General features: G+C 42.4%; 1 protein-coding gene and 2 long non-coding RNA genes across 7 annotated transcripts in view; 2 read left to right on the top strand and 1 right to left on the bottom strand.

Annotated features, from left to right (window-relative positions):
- LOC118403108 overlaps positions 1 to 3,525 on the top strand; it is a 16,497-nt gene extending 12,972 nt beyond the window's left edge. The window contains exon 3 of the long non-coding RNA XR_004829591.1: positions 2,243 to 3,525. This is a non-coding gene — a long non-coding RNA (uncharacterized LOC118403108). The remainder of the gene's footprint in view (positions 1 to 2,242) is intronic.
- Positions 1 to 16,719, bottom strand: part of LOC118403096 (homeobox protein HOX3) — a 39,392-nt gene extending 22,673 nt beyond the window's left edge. Inside the window, exon 1 of one of the 4 annotated variants that reach the window (XM_035801567.1) lies at positions 16,295 to 16,719. The gene's annotated coding sequence lies outside the window, so the exon portion shown is untranslated. Of the gene's footprint in view, positions 1 to 4,227; positions 5,893 to 9,395; positions 9,674 to 10,311; positions 10,586 to 16,294 lie in introns of those variants that run through there. The other 3 variants (XM_035801571.1, XM_035801568.1, XM_035801570.1) reach the window with 3 other exon arrangements.
- A 190-nt stretch (positions 16,720 to 16,909) lies between these two features.
- LOC118403109 overlaps positions 16,910 to 25,069 on the top strand; it is a 28,713-nt gene continuing 20,553 nt past the window's right edge. The window contains exon 1 of one of the 2 annotated variants that reach the window (XR_004829592.1): positions 16,910 to 17,100. This is a non-coding gene — a long non-coding RNA (uncharacterized LOC118403109). The remainder of the gene's footprint in view (positions 17,101 to 25,069) is intronic. The other variant, XR_004829593.1, reaches the window with a different exon arrangement.

Below are 25,069 nucleotides of genomic sequence, written 5' to 3'. Positions count from 1 at the left end.
TCTCTAGATTGCCCAGCTGACACGGATCATTTCACAATAATTAGTTGTCCAAAGCACCTGCGAGCACGAGAAAAAAATGAGATAATTTATCACATTTTTAATTTGATCCCCGGCTGGTGAAATTTATTACTGGTGGTCAGAGTTTGAATTCCCTTGCTTATTTTCGGAGTGGAGTTGAGAAAATTTTCCCTTGGGTTTTTAGGTTGGTTCCTGTACGGTGGCGAAGACAACCTCTACCGAGAGTGTCGCCAAGCGCAGCTCGCTAGCTGAGGTGGTACAGCCGCGGTACGGAGTGAGATTGATGAGGCACTATGTGGCACTCACGTGCAGTGACATGCTAGGCGGGCGCCGGCCGTATTTTTCTGCTCGCCTAGAGAACAATAGTTTCACAACAATGCGGCATAACGATGGATATGCTAATACGGCCCCCGAGGAGGGAAAGTTCAGAGGAGAGAAACAACTCGAGCAAAGTTGGCCAAAATTCACTTTTCTTGGCAGGGATTTAGAACTCCCGGATACCAATAACACCTCGACTCGGATCACCGGGTCACGACGCCGCTACGAATATGAAGATTTTAAAAATTAATGTGGAAATTTCGATGGATGAGTGGTTTAAATACGGGTAAACTTTGGGTGACCTTTCCGCTAGAAGGAATATGCTTGCCCCCTTCGCAAAAGGTCGCGTTGCCAAAGTGTCAAACAGGGGACACTTCGCGAGGGCTCGCCGGCGGGCCTGAAAAGATTCCCGGGCACTGAAGCAGAAGATATACCATCCTACAGCCGTTCAGCTCGAGCTCTACACCCTCACCTTTTCTCACCCTGACAGAAAACGCGCTCATTTTCGTTCAGAGGGCCCCGCGACCTGAACAGAAGGATGAAAATGTAGTGAATTTAAATTGCCATTTCTCATGATCACAGCGCCCGGTACGGGCTTTACTTTGAAAGGCCAGGGATGCCAGTCAGGCTTAGCGATGCATTTAGAAGTCGGGCGGCATCCCCCTTCCCATCCCACTAGATTGCTACCTTGATTTCATTTCACTCACAAGTTGTTACTGGTGAAAGCCGAGGGGAATAGGTGCATTAAGGCAGGGCCTCACTCCGACATAATCACTCCAAACTACAACCCTCCGGCCCACCACCATTTTCAATCCGCTTGTCCGTAGTGTGATGGCGAGATGGTTTCTCAATTACTTCTCTCATACCGGCGCACAGAAAAGCTGACACAAACGATTAGTACAGTGCAATAGCTGAACTATTAGCAGGCTAATGTAGAAGTTATAGAATATTAAAAGAAGCGAGCGCTCACAGGAGATGAAAGCGTATCGCGGGCGAACTTTGGCTGACCTTCTGCGAGCAACCACTTCAAACAATATCGATTTTTTTCTACCGAGAGTCCTCTCCTTCAATTACGGGCCTCCAAGCAGATTACTTGTCAAGAAAAGGGCATCTGGACTCGGCAAACTCCAAAGTTTGTGCGTAGAAGATACGTTCTTTTTTGATCAAACCTACCCACGAGACCTACCCTACTAGTACTAGTACTCCACAGAAGTTTGTTACGACGTTAGCGGATAAGAAAAGTTCTGAAAGTTGCCAGCGGACGTTTAAAGTCAAATCAAAGTTCTACCCTCCCTAATCCATTTAGCAAAAATCAAGCGGATTCACCACACGCACGCCCTATCCCTTTGTAAACGTCAAAAAGAATATGCAAGATTGGAGTACAGGCAAATCTGCGCTGCCGAGATAAACCCCTGCACGCCTCCAGGCATTTGCATGCTTCCCGACAAGATCTCCCTCAAATAGGCTAAATTTGCAGACGACCATGTCTGTTTTCAACCCCAACCCACCTTTACAATTACGGTGCGAAATTTTGTTGACTGGGAGTGTTTACGTTGGGGTATTTAAACTAACCTTGTAGGCATTCTCATGACAAGGACGGTTGGTCCCCTGAGCATAAGTGACAAGATAGTTACGCTAAGCCATAGCGTGAAATATGAAACGTGACTGTTAAAGGTGAGGGAAATATCACACAAATCTGATCAGTTATTCACACCCCATACATCTTAGCCATACACGGTTAGCGGGGAATATATTTTTGACAGTCGGAGGGTGCAAAATAGACTACGATTTACACTAGAAACGATTTCTTTTACTCTACTAATTCTTTGTACGAAGCCTGTTTTCCTGCTAACAACATATTCTATCATTTTCCTGTGTCAATATCGTTCTTTCTTCTTTCTTTCAGAAGTTTCCTTGGATGTTTGGAGGACCGGTGAGAAGTGGATGGCGTGTGTGTGTGGAAATCGACGGCGATATTGAGTCAGGAATGAAGACGGCGTAATCCATCTCATAGTGATAACACCTTTCGACCCCGACTTGATTACAATTTCTCCGATCGATCCGTTCCTTTCCACAACAATATTCATGAAGAAAAAAACTGGTGGTGTGAAAATAATTCATTAGTACACCTGCAGATACAGTATTAGAAAAATCCAACTTTGTAGGCACAGCTTCACAGATGGTCTTCACGACTCAAAAGCGCCATTCTAGTAATAATACTGCATGGCATTTGGCTCAGTGCTTTTTTTTTGCAAGATGGCCACTCTGGCTGTCTATCCAGAAAGCCATTGCGTTTCTACGCTACATGGTTTTTCCATAATGCATAATTGCACTGTCATACATTTCTTAATGAAGATTGGTAACTTATGTTAGGCTATAATGTATAAGCCTTATGCTGGCTTTAGAGGACAGAGTTATGTTACTGGGTGCGTAAGAAAATTGACTAACTTTGTAACCCATTGGCCTAACAGTTATAAATGTAACGAAATGGGAACGAATATGTGGAAGTGCTCTTTCTATAGCAACATGTATTGTTAGCTTGCCAAACTATTCGTAGGACGATGAAATTTTTATGAGCCGATTATGTTGTTATGAATGTTATTGTAGACCTGTGTATGTATTTTCCATTCTGTTCTATGTCACGTATTGAGCCGAATTTCCTCTCGTGCAAACGTTGAATTACCCACTTCATTTTTTCAATTGGTTGTCATGTGGGTTTTTCATAGGATTGCTTGTCAAATGATGATATCATACAATTGCTTGTCATGAGATGTTCCAATGTAATATTAATATCATAGAAACTACAATACTATTGGTACTACAATGGCGCATAATCTATATATTTTCCAAGCCATTGCCTGTGTTGGTTCGCAAGAGAGATACAGTTTATATACGGAAAGAAATGTTTTTTTTTCTGGTCCTTTTGAAATGTTTCTCGTTTAAAAAAATATGGTTGTGGTTCAAGGATTGATTCAGGGATAAGTCGATGTTTTCTACTAGTCAATGTACAATTTATTCTGCACTTAGTTGAAACAAATCGACCATTGATTTTGCTACTAACAATTTATTGTAGGCCTAGAGGCATGAGTTTAGTTGTTCTGTTCCTGCAGTGTTATTTACTCGTAAAATTGATGTAACAGTTACCGAGAAAGAACAAACTATGATCAATAAAAAGTAACGAGCAGTTTACTGGTTGTGATTTGTCATTTCCGTTGTATTGTATTTCCACAACATTTTAAACACATTTATTTTGAAACATAATCTAGAAGTATTTGGAAACCTGACAAAAAAAGTAGAAATGAAAATACCGAAGTAAATCGGTGTTAAAACCCTTTTCCTGTGTACACACTCCTTATGTAAAAAATACACTCTTACCTCCGTACTTTCAAAAATGTTGGTCCAATGTTTTAGAGCTGTTTAGAAAAGAGTAGTCAACAAAAGGAAATTCTACAGGACCTATACTCGACGATAAAGAGAAGAAATACAAAAATCGAAATAGATTTTAAGATGAGACTTAACTCAATAGCTTTTGAAAATCATAGAATAAATTGTAGAAAAGTACAAAAACAGAAAAACAGTTTTTCGTTCGATTGTACGTCTGACAACACTCTTCTGTACAACAATAAGTCAATATCCAAGGCTTCTTCGATCGCGGAAAACAGATTTGTGTGCAAAATATCCGAACAAAACTTTGTCGGTCAAAAGTTCAAACATCCACACTTTGGTGCGAGAAAACAAAGCGCGGGACAGGGAATCATAAAATGGCCGACAGAATGAAAACTAGCAAATAAACACAACAAGAAAGGGCACATTGTTAAAATCATCGGAATAATTTCAAAGAAGGTATGAAAATGAAGGTTAGTGGGGTATGATTAGTGCGCGAGTTTGTACCTCCAGGAATTGCAGAGATAAGAGTTGTTTCTGCGGTCCCGGCGTTGTCACTTCCGCCATTTCTGCCGCTTGTTGTAGATAGAGAAACTGACAACAAACAGAGTCTAGTCGTGGCCGTACGCGAAACAGACCCGAGCCGCAGTGATGGCCACAAAAGAAACACCAGGGCTGTGTTAGAAAACTACACAGGCGCAGTAGATTAGCACCCTAGTCCGAAGTCTTTTGATGGTCGGGTAAGGCCATATATTCCTGTCAAACTCGCCTGCGACAGTTCAAAGGGGGAGATGGTCAACCCGGGGGCAACAAGGCCAAACAAACTGCACCACTAACTGACACTCAACGACAGAAACACCACATATTGCCTGTTATAGTATCAATACCCAAACACAAGTTTCTCATGTGTTTTCGAGCTATCCTGTATCTTTTGTAGCCGTTTTTTCGAGTCGCATTGAAACATCAAAGGGAAAGCCGTGATTTACGACTTACTATTATACAAGTGGGTGCGAGGTCTTCTACGTAATGAGTGTTTGTAGCAATAAACTGTGGTGCGGTGGGGTGGTGTCTCCGGGGCCAGAAATGGCGTCCGGGAGTAAAAAGGACCGAAAACTACGTCTTGTTGAGTAGATATTTGTGTAGAGTTGGTTCAGAACGGCTTGCTGGAGGTAGAAGAGCGCTCCCTGGCGTTTGAGGTAGGTGTTTTTCGATCAGTCTCTGTCTGTGTCCGTGTTGGCGCTGACAGGGTTTGCCCTGGCAACGCCGGAGGGACACCAAGGGATGCCACCTGGGCTATCTTGTCAGAACCGCATCTCTCCCGACTTACTATCCCTCGCCAGTCGTTCTTAAAACTTAAATCCCCTTTTAATCCGCTCTGGCATAAACAGGTGACTGTCCTCCGTACGAGTTCAGTCAATCAGACAGTTTGGATTAGGGCTGGGGTAGAAACTTGATCCGAATACTTGGTGACCGGGCCCGACGTTGTAACGTAACCTCTGACACGGCAGTGTGCCGACCTACGGTAACAGCCATGACACCTATTGCCCCGGTTTACCTCCGTAAATCCACATTTCAATCATCCAAAATGTTTGTAAAAAAATCCCCAACTCCCTGCCTTCAACACTGACCTCCAGACCGCAAAGGGATAAACTTATTTGTTGTCTTGTTGAGGAGCTATTAGACCCTTCAGACAGAGGCTAGAGTGGACTAACCTCAGAAGCTCCCTTGTTTAGACCGTTTCTCCAATTACTATTTGTGCTTCCGAAGTAAGCATTCAAGCTGTTGTATAACTTCTCTTTACAAAGAACAAAGGCCTAGAAAAGACTGGTAAAATATCATTCCAACTACTAAAAAAATAAGGGGGAAATAATTTAAAAATGATTTTATTTTTTTGTCAAGTTGAAGCCAGGGCGAACGAAAATGAGAAAACACAATCTGCGCTATCTTGTTAAAAACTGTTTGAACTTTTTGGTCGGAATGTATCAAACCGCATAGTTGTGGGGCGCCGTGAGCCTTTAGAGGGTACTAGGTTTCCAAACAAGCAGAATTTTATACCGTCTACCCCAATAGCAAATGTGGAATCACTACCATACCATATGTGTCGAGAAAGAAGGAATTCTTCAGGCTATATTAGTTTCATTAAACGTGAAAGCTATATACTAAAAAGAATCCCTACTTCTAGATCTAAAATTAGGTGGAAAAATTTTTATACCAAAATCTAAATTGCAAGAAAAACAACTACACAAAAAACGGTTTAAAAACAGTTACTTCAACACACCATTGTTGTATTTCGTAAGCTCAATTCTGCTGGATTAAAACTTCTGAAACACAAACGACACTGACTTTTTCATTGCCCTTCTTTACGAAGTGATTCTGTCTAACGCTGTGGCGTTTCAATCCCCCTAGTTTTAGCCCTAAATGGTGTAATTTCGTTGTGGCCTAAATTTGAAGTCGGTACGAGAGTGCTAGACCGCACTCCGCATGTAAAAACAACACCCGCACCGTCAATTTCACCCCATTGGTATGTGCAAACGGTCACGCCATAGAAAATTTCATTACGCTTGCAATCTATTGCACTCCACTAGATTTTCTTGGAAAATGATTCGATTCCGTTCTTTCCTGATTGGTACAATACCGGAGGTCGGGCAGCGGTCATTCTTTGTAAGGTGGACTATCTCTCTATGTGAGCCCAATACATATGAATAGGCAAGCTTGAATAATTATGTACATTTCAAAATAGAGCCTTGGGGTTAGGTCACCGAAAGTTCGCGACAGTAAGGTACTATGTTCTTGCCCTAAAACACCGTTTCTTCAAGACGTTATCCCAAGAAAGTCCACCCGTTTGCACCGCTATAATGTGTGGGAACGCAGCACACTACACAGACGGCAACACATTGCGCAAATCTTGGAGAATCAACAAGAAGAAAAACGGGGGCAAACGGCGGTCACTGCATACGCTAGTCTAGACTCTTCTTTTGTCCATTATAATTACTCTCACCCGTCAAGAGTAAATGTCCTGCCGTCAGAAGTATGATAGAAGAGGTACTTTTCTGTAAAGAGAGAGAGAGAGGGAGAGTAGAAGGGAAGCTTTAGTTGTCAACAACCCTCTAGGCCCGACCGCCCGTAGGCCGGCTGTACGCCCGATCTCTAGCCGCGACACCCGCACTTGTCGGCCGGGCGCGAACCCTCAGTGATTTACGATGTGCTTCGCACGTCCACTTCGTACACTTCCCACAAAGATCGAACCTTTGTATCCCGACCAATTTCTCGGTAAGATTCGCACAAGTTTACTCCTGTAGCCTCCTTGGGCAGAAAACGAGGCAATTTCCCGCTCGGAGGAATAGTCGGATGTGAGTCGGCATAATTTTGGGTCACCTTCGATACATCTGTTACTTGTTTTGCCTTGTTTGCCTTCAAAACTAAACGGATTTCTGTTTTTCTTTTTCCAGATAAACGTCGTTGGGAGCCCACAAAGGCAAGTACAGCGTCGCTGACAACAAGAACAACATATCATTTCTACAACACGGAACCCTGAAAAGTAAGATATACAAAAAGCTAGGCGAATTTAGGATTAAAAGAAACCAAATCCTCGTAAAAAGATCCCTCTGTCATTTCTTACTGACGTGCGAAGTTGGAAGATTTATTATATATCGTTGGTTGGAGGTCAATCTCTGGTTTCAGTACATTAATTTTAAAGTAGACGGATCCACGGACAAAAGAATTTAAAGCCTGAGTAATGTTGACTATTACAGAACGTCATTTTTTAGTTCCCAAACAAAATGTGCCGATTTCTCGAGCGTGCTATATTCTCGTACAATTTGTAGATTTCAGCAATATTTTTTATGCTGTTATCTGCGAATGTTATGGGCTTTTGATGCCAGAATTGCTGACAGCACGCAGAAATTGTTGAGGATTTTGCTGGTCTTACTATAAGTGATTTCGTTTGGTAGATTTAATCGGAGAAAAATCCATGTTAAGACCTCGCTTCAGGCATAAAATCAAGTCCTATTTTTCAATAGTGTTCCGAGATCAAAAACAGGGAAACAGTAGCAACCAAAACCGTCAAATTTAACCCTAAACAACCTCTCTATTCTGACGGAAAACTTGCCAAAGGATAGCTGAAGTTGACTAATGGCTTTTTGTCGGGATATATTTTGAATTTCTTGAGCGAAACGAACCGAATTTACCCCCGTTGACAGTAGATCTCAAAGCAATAACACACTGAAAAGGGGGAGGGAGGGTCTGCTATTCGGAACAATCCCCCTTCCTGCGTTACTAACAATAGGAAATCATTTATATCTACGTTTTCCTTTTCATGGCTCGGCAGCGCCGAAACATGATTCGGCAAAAAGATCATTTTTCATTGCCGTTGACTGGGGAAGGTATCGAAGGCAAGGGACACAGGGGTCAAGCGCTAAGGATTTCAAATGGCGACAGGCTGACAGCGAGAAACGGTAGCGAACAAAATCGTGTCAATTCCGCGGCCGCAGGAAAAAAATCGAGCTTCCGAAATATCCTGAATTCGTTAAGAAAACGCTAACAGGGACTAGAAAATAATCAGCGTCGCTTTGTTTCCTGATACCCAGCCAAGCTACAAATCATCTTGAGTTGATTAATTGCTGGAAAATCCGCAAAATGAGCAGCTACTAGATTACTTTTCGATGTGCTAGACGGCATCCGCTTGACCGACATTGCTGTTGGCAATTACAACTACGCGGCGGGCTTCTCTTAATCGAAATAACAGCAGTCCTTCAGACGGAAGATATCTATAGACGTGGTCCGATATTTTGAAGGTTTTTCTTCAAATAGTACAGACAGAAATTTATCGTGAAGTGTGGCAGGGTTAAGTACGCAATGTCTACAACTGGCACGCCGCCATGTTGAAAACGCGTTGACAGTTTAAGAAATAAATCGCCCCGTCCCCAACAATTTGACCTTGCTCGTTTAGAATCAACTTCGACGACATAAAACGCACGCCTGGGTCACGTCACAGAGGTCCCATCACATAAAACTCTGCCACTTTACTTAGAAGAAAAAAAATCGAAGTTTTGATTCGAGATGTCGTTGTTCCTATAATCCACAACAAAACATGCTCTGTTGTTTTCAACGTATACTTCAGAAATAGTCAGTGAAAATGACACGAGTTTCCTCAATCAATTACAAGCACACGTAACTGGAGCCGTTGTGTGAAGGACGACGTACCCCGAAGTGTCAAGGATCTAGTACACTTTTTATCAGAAAAACGCTCTTCAAGCTGCCGAAGCTGTCTCACACAATAGAAGAGGTACGAAATCTAACACCCGACAGCGAGAAATAAATCACACAACAAACTAGACGTCCCATAACAACCAGAAAGAAAAAAACATCAATGATAAAATAATGGACACTGAAATCGCTCGTTTAGTAATTAGATTAATGATCCTCACGAGCGCCATTAAGAAAAAGAGCTCGGCTGACAAGATACGACGAGGCTCGCACATTTCTTGTAAACTTACGACGCCGTCTTTCGGCCGCTACACGGGGGTTGGGTCGGCTCGCATCGCGGCGGGAAAAGGCTTGGCAAACTCGCATTTGTCTTCTCGACTCGTAGCGAAGAGCGCTTCGGCTTGGAACAGAGAATCCCCGCCTAATTAGCGCGAGAGTGCGACTCGAAAGCCTGGAGAACGTCCCCTTACCTGTCAGGATATCGGTGCTGTATTGGGCGATCCTATCTGTACTGAGGCGCCTGCAAGCTGTTCTAAATGGAGACCTTCGCTTCGGTACGGGATCTTTCCCCTATGATACATTTGATTGACAGATGCAGCACCAATGCCGGCAGGGCTCCGGTGGTCACGTCCACACCGCAGCCTCGCGGCGTAACAACAGGGCTTAACCAACTTCTAAAGGGGTAGTTTTTACGTCTAGTTCTCACAATTAGTACTACATTGCAAGACCACACTCAAACTCTTCAAAGATCTATTTTCTTCAATAGCGGAGTGACATTAAGGGGTAGAGGGGTCAAGTGAGTGATGGGTGGGGGAGGGGGGCATAATTAGCTAGCATATATTCACATACAACACCGGTGTGATATTGAAAATAACCCAGCCCAAATATGTGTTAGAGAAAATTTAGTTAGAGACTTTCTGAAGGATCTCTAGAGGACGAGAAAACTCTTAATTAGTATGTGTGCCATCCTGGAAGTATGACATCACATAGAGCTAGCTTCAACGCCAAACGTGTGCGGATTACAAAATGGGATCTGAGCGGTATTTGGCTAATCCTTCTTCTCTATCTCTCATGGTATCTTGGAATAGACTCAGCTAAAAAGCTTATGAAAGCTTTCAGAAGCATGCACTCCGAAATGGAATTAAGAATTCGTTTAGCTTGGTGCGGTACGGAATGGAAGCTAGGGCGCTATTATAATGGCATTAATTTGGGTGCAGGCTTAGGATCCCTCCACATATAGTGACTGTTCATTACGATGTAATTGCGTATCATGAGTTTGGAATATAAGGAATTAATTTCTGTAGAAAGTGCAGGTGTTGTCTCTGATGGAATGTGCCTTTTTGTGGGTCCATTTTGCCGTGTGTTTAACAGAATAAGCCCACGTACCTGATAGCAGGGAGAGCGAACAGATGGCGCAAGCAGGGAGGAACGCCCGAGCACAAGCCGACAACAACCGCCGCCGAACCGCCAGCACGCCAAACGAAACACCCTCACTAACACACCCAAATCGTCTGCAGGTAACCATGGTGATAAGAGTGAAGAAATCGGCAGATTTTGGCGCCTAAGAATCCACATTTTGTCGCAGTGTTTCAGCCCACACGGCCTGACTGCGCCAGACTCCGCTTCAAAATGGCTGGCAGGGTGGCACTCAACGCACTTGATTTATGTTAGATCGGCGCTGCACTTGGGCAATATATTTCCTATATCAAAGTTCATCAAATATTGTTATTAACAGCCAAGTGACCTCATCCTTGCCACCCCCAATTGTACTTGAACATTTAACGTCGATTTGATAATGAGGTGTCACGACCCTATGGTAGATTTACGGGCTCAAGGCTCGCAACTGCCAACTGTACCTCGCAGGCTCCAAGAGAGATAGGGAGCGACACTGATGTTTTTTATGGGAAACATTTAGGGCGCTGTAGCCCATAAATCTACACCTCTAGCATCTGAAAGGGCCTAACAATAATGTAGTAGCGTGCAAGGGGGAGACAATTGTGGTGGGGTGTGTAAGTACGCGCGGTTTGAAGCGGTCATTTTTACTCTGTTTCAGGCGGGGTTGTTTTCAAACGTCGGGGTTAGCACGCGCCATGTTTTCTACAAGACACTGTTTCCTTGTTACATTCGTACCGTAATTTCCTTGATTTTTAAGGTGTTACTAACGGTGTATAGGTGTCACCAAGAGTGCAAGGGAAGGGGATATAGGGGAAAATTTTGTCAAAGTATGCTTACTGGGGTGAAACCGTTTCTTTCGTCGGTAAGAAAGGACTACAATAGGGCATGACATGTTGTCTTTGTACAGGGTTTTTGTTCAACGTTCGCCTACTGACGCCTACACTATAAGGCTTATAGACACCTCCGAATTGTACAGAGTTTGGAGAGAGATTAAGGAGCAATATGGAGGAAAATAAGGATCGGATTAGGAAGAAAATATGGGTAGAATTATCATGTTCATGCATAATAATGCAAATCTGTTACAGTAGTGCAATATGTGGTACCCTGGTGTGGTAACAGAGATCAGACTTCCCAGTTCCATGATATAAACTCAAAAACAATTCTCACTTTCTCGACAAGTTCCTCTTTTATCTCCTCTTGAGTAAAAACAGATCTTCTTACAGATGTTAAAAACGTGTACAAGCATTTCTGGTGCCTCTGTGCCCTCTAAAAACAGTAGTAAAATCTAAAAGAAACAGAGTAGAAAACACAGCCGGTTTATTGTTCTCACTTCGCATGGGGTGTTTAACTCTTTACTAAACCAGCCCTGACAAGTCTTATAAGCTTTAATTTTAGTACAGAAGCAAGCTATTTCACACTTTAATTTTTAGATAAAAATGTTTCAATATTTACGCTGTAGGAAACATATTTTTCGTTTTAATTTTTCTTGTTTACTACCATTATTTTAATCACTTCTGGTTACAGCTTTTGTACGAGCCCTGAACAAAGAGAGGGTGTGTTTTTGAGGAAAGAAGTTATCCAAACCTAGCCATACGACTTGGCACACGATCGAAGGGTACAGAATTATTCGGTAATTGAGTTGAAATGAAATTTGGCTGTTGTTTCAATCGAACTGGAGCGGAGAGAATAAAAATCGAAGACCATACAAATTAACGGCTATGGGATCTCGGCTTCAAACTTCTGGCAGTTTGAATTACTACTCTTAAATTGCTGAGTTCGGTTGTGGGACATGTTTATTGCTTGTCTTACGCTTCAGAGAGCCACAATTCTCTCTATAATTTAAAAATTTTCTCCAGGGGTTACTTAGAAGTTTGCGGGAAATATTGCCTTCTGCGCGAAATTAATTTGTTGTCTCCAAACCAATATCTGGGCTACCCCATACCGCGTTTTGGAGCAACCCCTTGACACTTCGTTTGTCTTGTTTTTGAGACCTTCGACTCATTAAATGCTGGGAATGAAAAGAAATAATTATAAACGGTCAAGCGGGTATGAAATGAGACGGGAGAGGGCAATAATGCCCGCAGACATGAGGAATAATATTAACAACTTCGCTCTGAAGTCGAGAGGAAACAAAAGTAAAACACTTTCAAAATGTAGACTTTTTTCGTACGTATCTTTCTCGCTAAGTGGATTTTAGAGGATATTTTCTGCGTCAGGGGTTACTAGGGTAGTGTATATTGGTCGGAAATGTGTCGGCTTTGCTTGAGGGGGTAGTAACGAAGCAACAGCGGCGCAACATTTGCGGTCAGCTCGCTTGAGAGGGCCGAATTTCTGGCTTGGACATGCTTATTTCACACGACCCCTACGTGTCCATTTCATCTACACAAGGGCGAATGAAGGACATGTTATAGACCTTCCCCCCGTCGTTTTCACACACACAACCACACAGATGTTGATTTCTCATGTTCTATAACTTCATTATGTTAACAGTGTCTTATCACACTGTTTCCTGGGAATCAAATTATAGCCTGCAACGAAAGAGAAAGATACAGGCATAATAGAAAATGGAATAGATTCATATATATGCCCATAATACATGAGGATATTGCACGGAAGATTATGTAAAGCGGGAAGATGGTATCTACGTTAATTGGAAAGAATGGGCAGGCTTTAGTGAAAAGTGTAAATTTTATCTGCGTGGGATGACCTGAGCAAAAGCGCCTCATCAAATGCATTATTAGGTTCGCAACACCCCCAAATCCTCCCAGGTCCATCGGTATATTCCTGACGGACTCAGCCAAGAAAATTAAGGCAGGAGAAAATTAATCCGAAGCACTGACGTTATATGAAAGTTGGTTATTAAAATCGAACGGGGGAGAGCGCGGATACTTCAATTTACGCTGCCAAGCCACATCGAATTTTCCATCCGTCTGAGCTCGCAAGGATGTCAGAGATAGGAGCCGAATGTAACGTTGAATGCCACGCTATTTACGGCTGAAGGTACGGCCGCATATCTAGCGGGTCGGTTGGGACTGATTTAAACAAAGGGCAGTGGTTTTTAACCTTAGGGTCAGTTGGGAATACTTAAAATCGCTACCAGGCGACCCGAGCTTTTTCCAAATGATTTTGTCACAACAGGGGTCAATCCATATGGTGTTTCGTAGGTGGAAAAAAAGTTGGGTTGCACTTTGTGTCCTAGTTCTTCTCTCAGTGACTTCAAGACAAACACAGCCGAGTCACTTAGGCCAAACTTCATATCCCTCCGCCACTGTTTGACAGAAACACAGTGAGCAACTGGGAAAGGTTTTCGTCGGAAGCGTAAATAAAAACAAATTCCGAAATAACGCCTGTGTCTTGTCTATTTCAGCCCCACACATGTGCCGGCATCTCTCTTACAACGGAAGTGATTAGGTCCTAAAAAACATGCTGACAAAAAGTATCGACCCGCAAGATTTGAGTGAAGCTTGCACGACGTTTCTTCCGGCGAGCTTTCAAAAGGCGAGATAGCGAAATGAGAGTTTTTTTATATGAACTTCAGAAAGTTTTTGACGTTATGGGGTGATCGCCGGCAGCGGTGTAGATTAAGTGCATCCGAAATTAAACCTGTGAGATGAAAATCTAGCGGAGTTTTCCCGCCAGATTGTGGCCGGTGTAACTTCAAAAGGCTACTTGTCAATACGTGCCGCCTGTAATGTCAATTTCAGCCCAGCTTTTGGATTAGCGGGGAGAAATTGACAGCGACGTGTAGATTTCAACTGCCGCGAGTCGTCAAGATCAGAAGGGGGAATAGCTGACAGTAGGGAAATCTCAAACAGGAGACAGGGGAGATTGTTACGCTGCAATGACGCTACACTAATGCATCTCTTTCACCCTGGCTGTCTCCTCGCATCCACCACAATCACTCTGGAGACATCTAGGTCTCTAAAAGCAACGCTACCCGCGAATCTAAACGAATAAAATTGAGCAGCCGACTGCATTAATAATAGGAGGCAGTATACCTCTGGGAGAAACACGAGAGGCGAAGCCGACTGGAAGAGTAGAAAATTGAAAGGGCAGGTCTGCGAGCTTGCCAAGTCAGCCTCTTCAAGTTCAACCCAGCGAAAAGTTGAAAAGGTCTCCCTACTTGACATGGTTTGACAGTTTCGCCCTCTCAAAGGTGACAAGAGAGCGGCAGCAGGTAAAATGTAATATCTACCAACTACGGTTACTGACACACCTTCTAGGCCCTGGGACCTCCGCAAAAATGTTTTCTGGCGGCGCGGTTTTTTTTCTAGGCCCACCTCTGACCCGAGCTGCCTCTTACGCAGTCAAAACGCTTGGAAGGAGTCTCACAAGACACGCAGTAGGAATTCTTGACGTCAAGAAAATGACTCTTTTCCCAAGGCACAATTAGATACAATCTTTAGAATGCGACATAGTGTCTGGGAATATTACCTCCAAGTTAGTACACTTTAAGATAAAAACACAAAACCATTAGAGCAGAACATAGTGGTGGATTTAAGTAGCTTAAAGTGCCGTAATTCTCTCTGCAATTTCAGTAGGAATAGTTTTTGCATATCTTGTGTCACTATCAGTGGGCTCCACATGACATATTACAAAAACAGTGAGAAATCATGAATAAACTTTCTCCTTCAGACAACCTCAAACTCACAAAAACACAATACTACACTGTACAGAGTTCACAAGACATGGTCCACAAGATATACAACCCCCATGAACACATCTACTTACATACCCCCACAATGTGAAGAAATGAAAAATAAATAAAATAAATAAAGAAAATAAAAGAAAGCCCCACTATACATACATACATATACATAACCTCATATGAATAATTTATAGAAAACCAACTTCTGTATTGTTCATAAGGTTCTATGCACTTGTGTTGCTCACTTTCCACTTGTGTGAAGGTTTAGTTCTTACTATGTAACTTTACACTGTAGAATTCCTTTAGTCATGGGTATTTTATACTTGAAACTATTAAAACTAAATACTGAATTTTTAGCAACTAGTTTTGGTTAGAAAAGTTGAATAAATGAACCAAAAAAGGTAGAAAAAGCGTTTTATGTGCTAATTTCAAGTGTCTTACGTTTAGGATAAAGTTTGTAGTACGAAAGTTAACTATTATTGAAAAAGATAGCTAAGAAGGAGAAACAAAGATGGCGGCTTAGAACCGCATTGTTTTGAAATGACCTTAGGCAAGACTTCTATTTCTCCTAACGGTAAACGTTTAGGAATAATCAAAGAAAATACCGATGACTGTCTAAGAGAAGATATTACTTAGTTTACCCCTGCCGACCTCAGTTCCCAACAGTGCCCTATTCCTAAGTAAGGTCGGTCGATTTTATAATAAAGACGAACACATCAGCGGCGTGGCCTACCCACAAACTGAGAAAAGTTACAATAAATCAACACGAGACAGTCAAAGAATTCCGAAAGAAAGAAAAGCCACAAATCTTACAGCAAGAAGGGACCACACTGACCTCTCGTGACGGCTCTGGGAACAAATGATAAAAATCTGTGCTTGTTGACAGTATTTTGTTAGGAGAAGCGATGCCGGCGGGTCGCCTGTTGTACTCTGTTTTATGGCGCTATTTACAGGCCCGTGGTATTAGCGAGTACTCGTTTATAACTTAATTGTCGGGCAGTCTTAAAAGAGAGACCGGCTTTGGCCAAACAGACGGCATAATCAGCACAAACAGTTTCCACAGGAACTCTACAGGCGGCTTGTTGGGAGAGAGTAATGAAGAGGAAAAAGAAGAAAGGCTTCTTGGATTGTTTCCTAGGAATTTCTTCACGAGATGCGAGACTGGAGTTGTTTGTATTTTTGCCTCCCCCCTTCGCGGAGATTATTATGCACGGTGGTTGGGGAGAGATTGACAACTTCGGATAGCACCTTGCGACGATTCCCGGAGATAAATATATTCTTTAGGTGACATTTCCAAGGGCAAAAGATGCAGAAAAATGCTCTCACCTGTGTCAGTTCGGGTCTCTGGGTTGCCTTCCTTCGCGCCCTGGCCAGGAATCCAGATCGATAGGATGAAGACTACGATGCGTTCTGCATACGGGATGCGATCGTCGTGGCTTGTCGGTCGCCGAAGTCGTCTCAACCCGCCAACAAGCACCCCCTCGACCCGCTAACCGCCGGGAAACGCTGGCAAATCTCGGAGAGCTGAAATCTGCGTTAGTAATTCCCACCAAATTACCTTTCCCGTGGACTTGTTTAACGCACTAGAACTACAACTCATACTGGGAACGACTGAATAGCGCTCTCGAAAGAACTGACCCCGAAATATACACAACAAGATGTCGAGAAAAAAAATCGAGGTGAGGTTTTGTTTTTCCGTTGTAATTTTATGTCTATTCAGTCGAAATAAATCTTGTATTCCCATGGAATTTATAAAATTGAGTTGAACTTCTTTTAACTGATCCGTAACAGCGGACAAGGGAGTCATTTTTAGTCGTCATGTGATACTTAAAAACCAATCATGGCGCAGAACTCGGTGGTATCACCCTGCCAATGTTTGATTAATAGTTGGGTGGAAAGTTTGACATATTTTCAACCCTTTTCCCCTGAATCCTTTCCATTTCAATCATCCGCTAGCTTAAGAATGGACCAAGATCCGTAATGGTTTAAAAGAAAATTTATAAAAAAGCACAGATAATTTTAGTACACGAAATCGGTATGAACGGTAATCGATGGGTGCTTGTGTGTAGGTCCAACATTTTGAGGTCCTCTCGAGACGTTTTGTCGAAATCAACATCGTCAAATCGTACTGCGTAAGTACAATTTTCTCTGCTTTCGTATTAACGTTAATCCGTAGGGATATGGTAATCTCTTGGAAATCCTTGTAAGAGTCCTAGCTACTTAAATCAGCACGTTACAGTATTAAAATATCCACTTACCTTGCAATGGCTGCAAAATATCATGCTGAACATGGAGGCGCGAACATGTCGGCCGTGTTAACATCAAGTTTGCATCAAAATAACCATTAATAAATCCGTTCACAATGCTTTAAACGCTACGAGGTTTTGTACGAAATCCTGGGTAAAATATCACAGTGTAAATTGAAAATATTGGGACAAATATAAGCCCAAAATACGAATTTTAAACGCCAAACATGAAAGGTAAATGGACCGGGAGTCATGCATTACGAGATTGTAAATACTGGGAGACATAGGTCATGTTTATTCTGCGTATGCTTATTTCAAATATTGACCTGTTTCGTGGTTTTAAAACACAGCAACGTCAACAAAAAATGCCAGGTTGAGCCAAAGGCCAATAGGTGAAATATCTAGTGTTTGTGGTACTTTGTACAAGGGTATTTACAATTGCGATAATAGCCCAAAACAAGCCTCAAATACAACGAATTATCATCTAACGGAAATATAACACTAGCATGGTTACGCAGGCTATAATTTCGGCAAAATATTGGCGATTCGTTCGTGCATAAGTGTTTTAGGCACTTGAAAAGGACAAGGCTTGACAAGATCTCTTTCTCTTGATTAATCAGTCTAGACTAGTGCGACAGTTCTGTCAATTTCGTTGGTACACTTCACCTTTGTGCACACAGAAAGTGGCAGAGCCCCTTACTGGAGCCGAGACGTGCAAATAAAGGCGGTCATTACAACGAAATTACAGCGGTCTTGGCCAGAATATTTGGACGGAATCGGCCAGAGATGACCGGAGCCATCTTGGATTGGTTAGAAAGGTTTTGGCTTTAGCAGGAATTCGCGAAACCCTTGTGATTTATGATAGTAGGTGTGAAAAACACGTCCTTTAAAATTACAACAAGATGCGGCCGGGGACAAAACCTTAGGTATGTTTCTTCTCAAACAAGATACTGAACAATTTTCACCTAATTCTCCTAGAATTTATTCTAAACGTACTGCTCAAAATGACGCATCTGCAGCATTTTTTAACGCTAAATCATAACTCACTTTTAACCGCTTCTTTTTTAAAATGCAGCAATGTATTTTCGAATATACCTCCGCAGTACAATCACTACAAAATCTACACGAATATTAAAGAGGATTCCTGTTAAATCCACAACAGAAGTGCCTCTTTATATATTAGTAAGACCGGCTTTTTTCTGAACACAGCGCCCTCATTTGTAACTGTAGTGTGATTTATGACTGTAAGTGTGAAAACTGGGGTTACAGTGAGGTTACTCATACCCTCGCTACACAACTCGTAAACACAAAAACAGTCTTCCAAAAACGCGACATGAAACGCTCTAATTCCTCTATAATAAAGGACTACCACAAATTGAAATAGATTTAAATGTGTTTGGTAGTAAAATGTAAAACTTTGCGGCTTGTGGTTGAAGACAGAACCAAATTTAACAGTTTTTGACACATCATAAAAGAAATATCGACTGGAACGACTGAGAAGGAAGAGTAACAAATGAATACAGACCAGCAATAGTTTCCTAGTGCAACAGAACTTGTTAGAATCGGTTACTTGTGACGAATAGAGGGCTGTTTATTTCTGGAAGGCGAGGAACAGAAATTGGAAAACACGGAACTTGATTTATGGCAGCGTCAGCCAGTTTTAGCGTTTGAAGTTTGATCGGTGTTTCAAATCTTAGGCGTCCGTCAAAACCCGGACTGCTATCTCTTCCACGTGTAGGTGTGGGGGAACATGCTGTACTTTCCTATCGGCATGCTACACCGGCAGAATTCCAAATACATAGCCCTGAATTTAGAAGGTGAATTCTGCGGCTAAATCGCACTCTATATGCTGACTGTGATTTATAACGTGCGATTCATCAGACTACGCCAAGAAAAAAAACACACCACTGCTCACAAATGATAAGTCCTTTTTCTAAATATCCTACGAAAAGTTTGAACTTTTTCCTTGATGTAATGAATATAAAACTTTCGTTCCGTCTTGTGATGTTGAAATGTTGGGACGTTTTCCTTGGGTAGGCTCGAGGAACGGCTGTCAGTTTCTGGGGAAGGATTCCTGAGTCAAATTTACGATCTCCGTGGATTTATGACCCACTGGGTGACTTGTCAAGTCCCCTCGGTCAAATTCCAAGGAGTAAAAAAACCCAAGTCGATTTCAACACCACCTCTTTCGCTTTCACCCCTCGTGCTTTTCACGGGAAGAATTCGATCCTACATGAAGGTGAATTTTCTGCTCAGTGGTCAGCGCTATTAAAGCTTGTCACCCTCGCTAGCCCCAGTCAAATGAAGGAATAACAATCTGCCAACAAAACCGAAAATTCGATTATCCCAGATGAAAGTTTGGGCGATTGTTGATTTCCCGTGCGTTAGACCAGTTTTAGGACCGCGTTGTCTCCTTTTTTTTCAGGGAGAGAGAAATTGACAACCTCGCTTTTCTTGTTGGGACAGAGGGCAAAAGTGCACACAGAGAAAGGTGTTCTTTTTCTAGGCGAAAGGTGAAAAAGAGGACAGGGAACAATAGAAGCATGTACCAAGACATAGTTCACACCCGTTGTGTATAGACGGGGCGGGTTTGACCTCTCGGTGCACTGTCCCCTCTTTCTGAACCCTCCCAAACAAACCTTTTACCTCCGCATGACTTCAAAACCTGATCTTCAACAGCTTACCATACCACGACCCACTCAAGCATACACTAAAAACTAAAGCCCCCTTTTCTAAAGAGAACTTTGGTCCACGGATGCGGAGAGAGTCCATCTAAGCCAAGAAATAAAATTTAGAATCATTGCACCCTAGCAAATAAATACGTTTGGTCTTGCAGTGGAATTTTATAAAAATAAAACCACATGAAATTCGTAAACGTTTTAAACAATGGAGACAATAAAGAAGATGGTTCAGATCGAAAATACCCCTGTGACAGTGTAGAAAAAAAGTTATATTATAGCTAGATGTATCAAGAAATGGCTTGTAGTGGTGCTTACATTTCAAGCCATCTGAGATGCAGGGATCTACGATCTTCCTGAAATGGTCTAAAAATAAACAATTCTAGCTTCGCCCTCTGAGGCTGAGGATAGACACAGCAAGGCTGTGCTCCAATATTTTTATTATAGAGTATGCAAGCATCCTCCATATCTGATTCGCCTTAGAGACTAGGTCACCAACCCTTTCACTGAGAAAACGACGTTTTTCCATTGCCTTCAAGGCGTACATGTGAAAGTCTTAGCTTTTATTTTCTTAGAAGTCTTGCGATTGGGTCTGGCGAGACTAAATAATGGTGGTAATGCACACAGCGGACGTGCCCTCTCGCGGTAGGGCGGGCGACGAAAATCCCCCCGGTTGTTTTCTGCCAGAGCAATCTTATTTCAAATGCTAGCCGTGAGTCAGGAATATCCTTTCCAATGTCACCTTCCAACCTCCGAGCCAACTTGAAAGGGTGAGAGAACAAAACTTCAGTACGGAGCTGTACTTGAAGGTCTGTCATGCTCAGAGGGGGAGGGGCAGAGGGGCTTGATGGGTTGACGGTGTGACGGGGAGAGATGCTTGTCACACCGTTTGGGGAATCCATCTCCGTGCGATACCGATACACCGCAAGAAGGTATGCCAAACACACGTCTCTTGTTTAATATACTAGTAATAAGACTCAGCAGAAGGACCTGAAATCGACACAAGTGTAATCGGTTGCAGCATGTGAGGGGTGAGACGGTTGCTATGGTAACGGCAGACGATTCTCATCCTCGGTCGCATCTCGCGGACTCCCCGCCCGTCAAAACAGCTCGAGTTTCTGACGTTTTTCTGGCCCGCACACGGCAGACCCGACTCCCTGCCAGCTTGAAAGAGTCGCATTTCACCGTTGGAATGACAACGTGTGGTCCGAAAACGTCTAGGAAAATTGTTTCAGTCAGATTTCAGACTTGAAAGGGATTCTGACTGCCATTTTAACATCAGGCTTGGATTTCTTCCCATCTTCGCCCTAAAAAGGCACATCCTCTCAATCACGGAGGGGAAATAAGGACAAACCTACATCACCGAAAAAAAAGAAACTTGCTGAGTTGCAAATAGATTTCATAGCACATGCAATGTTCTTCCAGATTTGAATGAGAATTCCGTATAGCAAGAATAATCTTCGGGGATGAAATAAACAAAATTACAAGAGAGGCATCGTTTGATTTATTTAGACTGGATACCACAAGATGTAAAAACGTTCAAAACATATAATTTGATTTAAAGTCTTGAGCTGCAATAAATCTTATACTCGAAAACAGAGACGCCTGAAGCTGAGCATGAATTTTGGTAGGTTTAATAATAAGGGTGTCGGGTCTGAAAAAAATACCTAGGTCCCAAGAAATATCCAAACACAAAAGAAACGAATTCTCAAACAAAGAACTCTTTTTAAATTCGATTCAGACGCTTTTTTCTTCCAAACAATAAGGGACACTTCTCTATTTTGAAGACGGGCCAGTCCTAGGTTAGGAAGCCCATAATTTAGTGCCTGTTTGGAGCAAGGTCAGAGCCATGAGTTACGACTTTCGCGGGCGGATTTGAGAGCATTTGTTTATATGTCACAACCCTGCCCTCTTATCGGACGATGTCTTCATGGCAAAGCCACACAACAACATTCAAAACAAAATGAACGAAATATCCCTAAGAGTTCACTCGATGTTTGTGAAATTGACAGATCAGCGAGACATGTTTTTGTCAGGAAATAGTCACAACATTAATGTGATCTAGTTGTGAATGTAACGCGCGTCTTTAGGCTGGGTTACAGACAAAATAATTTTGTCTATTGTGTCAAACCTACGGGGTTCCAGTTCTAAAGTACTGCACGTAAAAGCGACCATATGGCGTGAAATATAGCATGTATATACAAACAAAATCCTTATAGATCTTTGTACAAAAATTTTGATTACAAGTGATATTTCGTTTCGGTGATATATCGATGAACTTACGGTGGATTTGAAAGGAAGCGGTTCAAAACACGGCCATTGTTGCGAAAGCTTTCTCTCCCCTTGTTACGAAACGAGATATTTCCGATTCATGGAAAATCTTTGTACGTTTTTTTCAGCTCAAGTTGTTACAATTCCGAGTAAATTGCCCTCTTGGCTTCTTCTGTGTTTAGCCAAAACAAGAAAACGGTCGTTTAAGCTATTGCTAGTGCTTGACATCAATTCAGCATTGGCACGCTTACAATAACCCGCCATCCGTTCTACAAGCCCCATTCACACCACAGCCATTTATTACACAAACGAAATAAACTCTCCAACAAAATTGTGAAATGTGAGGTTTTCTCCTGTGATTTCACTAGTGGAGAAAATTAAATTAGGCAGGAGAGAGATATGATTATGAGTTGTGCGGAATCGGGTTTTTCGCGTGAGGATGGTAGCCAAGCCATATATCACTTGGCGCGGTGGGGGAAACCCTCACTGTTTTCAAATGTCTGTTTCGTCAGTTTATGGAGATATACGAAGCTAGTACACACGTAGTTAACCCTACAAGTCAGACAGGGCTTGGACTCGCATTACTCTTGAATAAAAAGAACGATATTTTACTATATAAAGGCGGGGATTTAAAAACGGTATTTCGGACGCACGCGTGGCCCTTATAACAGTTCCGATTTATACACATTTCACACTCGCAACACCTAAAATCATATCGCACAAAAATCTTGCTTATTTCTATCACGTTTTTCTTAATTTTCAAGCAACGTTTTGTGAAGGAATAATCTAAAACTGCTGTTGAAAATTAGATGAGAAAGTAAGATATTTCTACACGTCATCTTTAACAGTAACAATGCTCCAGAATCGAATTATCTTATACAGTCGTACAAATAAATTCGTGTACCTTTATCAAATATGAAATCTATTTGAAAAATATGTATTTGAAATCCTAACTGTAATACGCTAGATGACAACCCTTGTACGCTGTTTCTTTTGTTGTAAATAAATGGAAGAAATCTACGACAATACATCAGACGCATCTTTCTTCATTCCCTACCTGCTTTAGCTGTTAGAGAACAAAGGGATTCGTTCCTTTAACGTTGTGTGAGGAAAAATCACCGCAATTATCGAAGGTTAGGACGGTATTTAGAAGGTAAGGAAGTGGTAAATAATTCAAGCACAAAAGCTCCGAGCATAGATTGTACCAAGCAATCAGGGTAAGATATTTCTCCAACTGATTTTTGCTGGTCTCGTCTGGGCGTAAAACGCTCTCATTTCCTAGCTAAATTACATGGCGTATATCTCACATCTAGTCACATCCATCAAAAAGTCAATTTTGCAAGGAACCGCAGGGTTGGAAAAATCTGTAGGATCAAGAGCTAAGTCTGGGTTGTGGAACGCGCGCGCGCGGTTGGTGTACTGTTGGGGATCTCTACATTTCTCGGTGGTTTGCCGTGTTGATGCTTGCGGTGTGAGGAAATGACGATTTTGTTTCCGTAACATTAATCGAGATAAGCTAGCATACCCTACAGCATAATACACGATACTAATAAATCGTATGAATCGCAATAAACAGCGCAGAAAGATTCGTTTACGCCAGCGTTGTTGGATTAGATGAAAATGTAGGAGCGTCTGCGAATCGAATGTTTGGCTACATCTCAGTTTTAGTTGGTTCATTTTTCCCACTGAGCGCCTAACGTTCTAGCCACAAACTGCAGCCCTACAAGGAGTCAAGTGCGGTAGTTATACTCCATAAAACCGCTCGTAAAAACGACTGTAACAAATTTATGTTCACATTTGTCAAGGCCGCTCGTAAACTAAGGATTGGGGTTCCCCCAGTCGTGAAGACAAGACTTGTTACCACTTTTTTTTGTCGAACGAAATCGGTAGGGCAGAGATATTGGGAGTTCAAAATTAAACCCAAGTCGGTTCCTTGCATGACTTGGCAACTGAACAAGACATTGGAAAACTACTGAAGCAAAACCACAGGGTCTTTAAGAGTACTTGAATTGTTCTTGTCGTTGAAAGGACTTGTTTGCAGCCACCGGTGGGCGCGGGGTACCACGGGTAGCGGGCTTCAGGGCGACCTCTCGGTGAACGTTTGAAAGTTTCAGCCCTAATTTCCCGACTCATTCGTCAGGAAGTATTACCTAAGCCAGCTCGCCGGACAGACAGCCTAGCTTTAGACTTCCCTAGCCGGGATTCTCAACTATTTATGAACACCAAAGGCCAGCTTTCTAATGGATAATCCACCCTCTTAACTTGGTGTAATTAGCTTGGGAGCAGAGAGACTTAACCGAGGGGTAGCGGGGGTAATATGCTCGTTGTTAGTATCGACTTGGTGAGTTTGCTGCCATAAATCAAGAGTGTCGGCTGGAACAAGCAATATTACCAGTCGCCCTTGCCGAAAAGGCCCCGCCGAAGTCTTACCACGGTTTTCAATAAGTTTCCAATTTAAGGAAACTGACAGCTAGGGTTGCAATTGACACCAGGGCCAGACTGGGGTTGCTTCAGGTATTGATACGGGGCCGCTATTTTCCCCTTCACGTCACACGGATCAATAGCAGATAAAACACCCACAAAAACTCCAGGAAAAAGAAAAACAGAGGCAACACACGAAAACTAGAACATCTGTAGGAAAATTGGCGTTTGCCTGAAGGCGCAAAGATGGGAAAGATGTCCATGTCCCGGTTATTGGGAGATAAAAATCGCTACCTCAGTGTTTGGAAAAACGGACTAGCACAATCTCATCAGAGATAGCGGCTCAAGTTTTTAAACGGTCTCGCGGAAGGGAAAGTCCGTTCCATATTTTCATTGACATGTACCTGTTAAGATGAGTATAACCATGACCACGGTGTTGCGCTGACTGAGGATATATTAATCATTCTAATAAATCACTCGTTGTA

Source organism: Branchiostoma floridae, chromosome 16, assembly GCF_000003815.2.
Source record: "Branchiostoma floridae strain S238N-H82 chromosome 16, Bfl_VNyyK, whole genome shotgun sequence".
Classification (NCBI taxonomy): Eukaryota; Metazoa; Chordata; class Leptocardii; order Amphioxiformes; family Branchiostomatidae; genus Branchiostoma; species Branchiostoma floridae.
Note: the sequence above shows the minus strand (reverse complement) of the source record. Positions and strands in the feature narration are given on the sequence as shown.